Below are 6,140 nucleotides of genomic sequence, written 5' to 3' on the forward strand. Positions count from 1 at the left end.
TCATGACTAAGGACTTTAGGACGTGGGCAAGTCATAAGATATATTTTTTACTGTTAAATATTTTCTATATTTTCAAGGCCAGATAATGAAGATCTGGGTAATTTTTTTATTGCTAAATTTTATCTACATTTTCAAAAGAAGGATAACGAAGATCTAGGTAGGTAGGTGGGGGTGTGGAGTTGGGTTTAAGATTAACCACTATGCTAATATTTTGGCAAAATATTGTTATAACAAAAAGTTTGATAGTCTTGATAGTCAATCTTTATTATAGTATTTAAAAATATAAAAAATATTATTAATGAATATGGTGTAATTATTTAAAAATTTAAATATATATATATATATATTATAGGTTATTATTAATAAATATAATGTAGTTATTATTAATGAATGTGATGTAAATAGCCTTAAGGGTTAGTTCAACTGGTGGAGTTTCTATTGTTAAGGTTTTCAGTGATCGAGAGGTCACAAGGTTAATTTTCCTCCACGCCTTGGGGGTTAGGCCTGGGTGGCGGGATTTGATTCCCTTAGCGGTTGATCTGCCTAGATTTTCCTATGTGAAAAAAAATGAATATAATGTAATTATTTAAAAATTAAAAGGTTATTATTAATAAATACAATGTAATTGATATATAGAAAAAATAAAAATATTAAAATGAATTTATTTTAATTTATATTTTTTAAGTATTTAAAAGTTTGTGTTTTTAGCCTACGGGGCATAGAATAGATGGTGATGGGTGTAGAGTTGAGTCATTTTGTGATGTGAAGATCACCAATTCGAAATTTTGTGGGCAAAAATCTAGTCATGTTAAGGGTTGGTGTGGCCTAGGTCGGGTGCGATCCCCGGGTGATTTTGACGGCTTAGATGTCCCTGGGTCGCGATTTCTCAAGTCACGCATCAAGCTTGGTCTAATCTCTAATGAACTTAGACCACTTGACAAACAAACAAAAATTGCGTTTTTAATTTCTTTTGTATTATCTTTATATATTTAATAGATTTATTACATTGATAGACGTATCTATTTCAGAACATGGCTTGTAGATCTTTTTATATTTTATTAAATTGATGGATTAGAGTTGATTTTAGCATAATATTCTTCATCTAATGAGGTGATGGAGGGTTGTGATTTCACTAATGTTTATCGTTTTGCACATTACATGGTATAATTTAATATTTTGTATTCACCTCCTCCATCTTCCATTTGCTCGCCTCCCCATCACCTAGGCCGGCCATGTTATGATCATTTTGCGTTACAATTTGATGGTGATCGATTCATTGGCACACAGTGGGAGTGCTAATTGGCTGGCGAAGTGGAGGTCATTCAAAGATTTGTTAATATTACCCCAAGATTCATAAAGCTTCAAAACCCTCATCTAGCCCAAAATTGCATTTCAAATTTTGAACATTTGTTGGAAATTCTTATTTCAATAATTCCCACGTTGTTGTGTTTGTTCTATCTTGTAGTAATAGCACTTAAAATTCTACCCATTTGATTTTTAAATTAAATTCAGTTAAGATTATCTATAGGAGATGCATACAAATTCGGAAGTGAAGAAATGTTAAGGGGCATGTTACTTGATCAAGTGTGCGCTGCCAATAGAAAGATCGTTGATCAATGATGACGAAATTGGTATCGCAATAGCCAAGCCTGCTACAAATCTCTGGTATTACGTTTTCCACATATAACCTCTTTGCAATTATAATCAAATCGAAGGCAACATCTGAACCATAAACATGGACTTATTAAAGTACACTTTTTAACAAGCCTTCTTACATTTAAAACCAAAAAATTGAGTTATCTAAATATATGTGTCTTTCTGAGACTAAATCAATTAGTTTTCATTGTGTATCTCAATCATAAAGGATTTTCTTTCTCTCCAACAAATATGTCAATGTTTTCGGATTCATTGTAACTACCTTCCTCACAATAATAAATACAATGGCTATTCCTAACCTATGTAGCTCTTATAACACATTAAAGCTTATCTTAGAGATGTAAAAACCTCATAAAGATAATTTTATATCGGTACCTCGTGAAGGATTTGGGTTGTCAAAATATGTATACATATCTCACTATCAATGTCATTTTTTATTTATTGTAAAATATATATATATATAATTATTATATTCAACTTGCATTCAAATTAATAAGATAAAATCTAATTATATCGATAAAATTTAATTATTAATATAATTGTGTATATGATTTATTAATATAATTTTGCTATACTTAACCTATGATGATAAAATATCAAGTTAAATTTGTTATTTTATTTATTAAAAATTATATTTTTTAATATAATCTTTAAAAAATAATAATAATAATAATAATGTTTTTTTAAAAATATGCTAATAAGCTTTTGAGAACTTAACTTAAAGTACTCAACTTGTCTAGACTATACTCTTTTTTCTTTGTGTACAACACGTTGAACTTGTTAGTCCTTGCCTCGGTAAGGATACATTTTTCAATTCAAATTTGATTTGGTTTATCTAATTTTCGTTTGCTCATTTAATGTTTAAAACATGTATTCGTTATTCAAAATTTATTTATTAAAAAGCAAATTAAATTTTGAAAGTATAATATTGTATTTTCTTATGTGTTTGAGGTAAAGTTAACATGACATAAAGATCTAATGTTTAGCATTTTGTTTGCTTGCTTATGGTCATGTGAGTTTTTGCTTGCTCAATCATGGTCAAGGATTTTAGGACAATGGGCAATTCATAAAATATGTTTTGTATTGTTAAATTTGTTTTATATTTTCAAAGGAAGTATAATAAAGATCTAGGTGGGTTGGGTTGTTATGTGTGGGAATTTGGAAAATGTAAATTATTTATTGAAAAGTAAATTAAATTCTAAAAATTTATTAGTGAATTTTTATTTTTTTATGTGAGTGATTGCTTAATTATGATTAAGGGTTTTAGTACAATGGGTAAGTCATAAAATATTTTTAAACAATTCATTTTATAGTTAAAATGGTTTGATTTTCAATTAGTTTTAAAAAAATTTAAAAGATTTTATAAAGTTTATTAAGGTTTTGAAAAAAATAACTACTAAATTAAAAATTTTGAAAATTGAAAATAAATATTGAAATTTGAATTTATATTTTCTTATTAACTCATGAAATGACTAATTTTACAGGGATATAAATAGAATTTGTTAGAGATAAAAAATTATTTAAAAAATAAAAATAAACAATTATATGTCACAGTGTCATAATAGTACACATATCAAATCTCAATATTTATGAAAAATAGTACACGCATCAAATTTCAATATTTATGAAAATTTCATTTCTATATAAGTGTGTCAAACTCATATTTGACTTTTAATTAATGTCTAACTTTTGAAAATAATTTACAAAGTTTACTCAAGTTTTTGAAAAATTTTAACAATCACATTTTTATTTTATGATTTTTTTGGTGGTTTAAAATATATATATATATATATATATATATATATATATATGAGAAACCAATTTATTTATAGATTCACCTTTATATATAATATTACATATATAATCTATTTAATATACGAAAAAACAATTAAAGTTATTATGTCACTAGTTAAATAAAATATTTCCAAAATATAATGAGAAACCTTTAACAAAATCACTTTTAAGCCTTGCTACCAACACTCCAATACTATTGCAACAACTACAAAAAAATCCAACAAACACGTGTATGATATTTTATCATTTCCTATATCAATATAGAGATATTTTTAAAATGCAATCTAAGTTCTTCCTCTAAACTCTTGTTGCATTTGAGTCTCTTCCTACATACATTAATACAGCCTTCATAAATTGATTTCTAATTGGAACTGATATTATGGTCCCAATTTGACATTTATTGTCCATCTAATCTATTAATAACTCAAAATCTTTCAATACTTATAAATATTTTTCTATTGTTTTTTTCATAAAAATATAAAATGCATAAAACTTAACTATTCGTTTATTAACAACATATTTCAAGATAATATAATGTATTGATAAGAAAAAACAATGACCCTTCCATTATAAATGTCTATAACTCTTTGGTATGCCCCTAAGTCAACATGTTTTTTACTATTTAATTATGTGTTCCTTCAATATTATATAATGTTTTTCTTTTAAGCATTTTTACATCTTTTTAATAGCTAGCTTGATTTTATGATATTAAATGTTTTTCTTTCATAAAATTTTACCTACCTTTAAGAGTTTGCTTGATTTTATGGGCAACTTGTGTAGGAGAAGGCCTTGAAATACCAAGTTCTCAAATAATGCAAGATAAATACTAAAAGCCTTTGTATATGCATTAGTTATTTAAAAATACAAAGAGCAAACAAAAGCCAATTGATGTCATTTGTTGTGGAAATTTTTGTTATAAATGGTTTTAATGCAAAATAGAAATTTCATTGTTTTAACTAAACACTTTTGAATCTTAACTTTGTGAATTCAACTATAAAATCTCCCTACTTAAAAACTTTAACAATTCTATTTGTTTTAACATTTTGAAGTATAAACCTAAATTCAAAAGTTGAAGAAGATCCAAACTGTTATAATGTCGCCTACAAAATGGAACCTTGCAAATCACAAGTTTTAATAACTAAAAATTTTAAGATCTTTATGCATGGGCATGGGGGGATTTTTATCTTAGATACAATAACTTATTCTATCAATTACTTTTTGCATAAGAGGTAGGTATTAAGCAGCAACGTTGCATATTATACTTGTTTTGTATTGTTAAATTTGTTCTATATTTTCAAGGGAAAGATAATGAAAATCTAGGTAGATTAGGTTGTCATTTGTGGTATTTTTGGAAAATGTAAATTCATTTATTCAAAAGTAAATTAAATTTTAAAAGTTTAAAAATAAAAAATATATTATTAATGAGCATAATGTAGATAGAAATAGACTATATATATATATATATATATATATATAATATTATAAACATGATGTAATTAATATAGATAAAGATAAAACAACATTACATTCATTCTAGTTTTAAATTATTTAAGCATTTAAATGTTTGTGTTTCGTTTTCTTTGGCATCCTTTTATATGCTTAATAGATTTATGGTTAATATGAATATATGATGGTAAGGTATTAAGTCAAGTTTGCCTTTTTATTATCTATAAATTTGCTCTCTTGTTATGCAATGTAGAAATATATTAATGGGGTTTTCTCATTCATTCACTATTAAGAAAGTTGGAAAAATGAATTTAATTGAAGTTTAACTTAGAGTACTTCTTAATTTATCTAGACCATACTTCTCCTTTTTTGCACAATATGTTGTCATTGTTAATCCTTGCTTTGATAAAGATATATTTTAAATTCGAATTTTCCTTTGCATTAGTTTATCTAATTTTCATTTGCTCATCTAATGTTTAAAAAAAAACATATAATCCTTGTTCAAAATTTATGGCATCTCATGTATTAAAATATAAATTAAATTTTAAAAGTTGAATATTATATTTTTTGACTAGTTTGAGGGAGAGTTAACATGAAATAAAGTTATGATGTTGAGCATTCGTTTTCTTCAAAATTATAAGAGAAAATTACAATTGAAAATAACTAGCATAACATCCATTTAACATATTTTGTATGTTAGCTCATTACACCTTCAATGATCTACAACATTATGATAGTGCAATTCACAATGCTTTTAATTTGTTTCATTGCCTTAATAACACGATCTATGACACGATAACACAATGGATTGTGGCATTAAAACATCAAAGCATAAGCTATAATTTTATTCTACACTCTTTCATACGTTTAACACCTTTTTTCTCCAATCAAGAATGGAAACTAGATATCAAGTCATTTATGAACAGTGTTAGTTACCTATGTCAACTCTAACTTTTTGAAAGTTTGCATAATTTTGAAACCATTACTTGCAAAGGTCACACAAATTGTGCTAAGGACTACTTGAAATTCATATCTTAATGGTTTTTTAGCAGTTATATTGATGATATGAAAATCATGTCAAAATAGTGTGATAAGAAAGCAATTAATCATCTATTTTAAGTGGTCTTAACTCCCTTTAAATAGATTACCTGCAATGATCGTTAGAATTTCGACATTTGGTATTTTTAGCCCTGGTAAGAGTCTGTTAGGCCCCTATACTACTAGTGTAACCCCTTATTGTTATT

The sequence above is a fragment of the Pinus tabuliformis genome, chromosome Q, assembly GCF_031772625.1.
Source record: "Pinus tabuliformis cultivar Carrire ecotype Pingquan chromosome Q, CPIR1, whole genome shotgun sequence".
Classification (NCBI taxonomy): Eukaryota; Viridiplantae; Streptophyta; class Pinopsida; order Pinales; family Pinaceae; genus Pinus; species Pinus tabuliformis.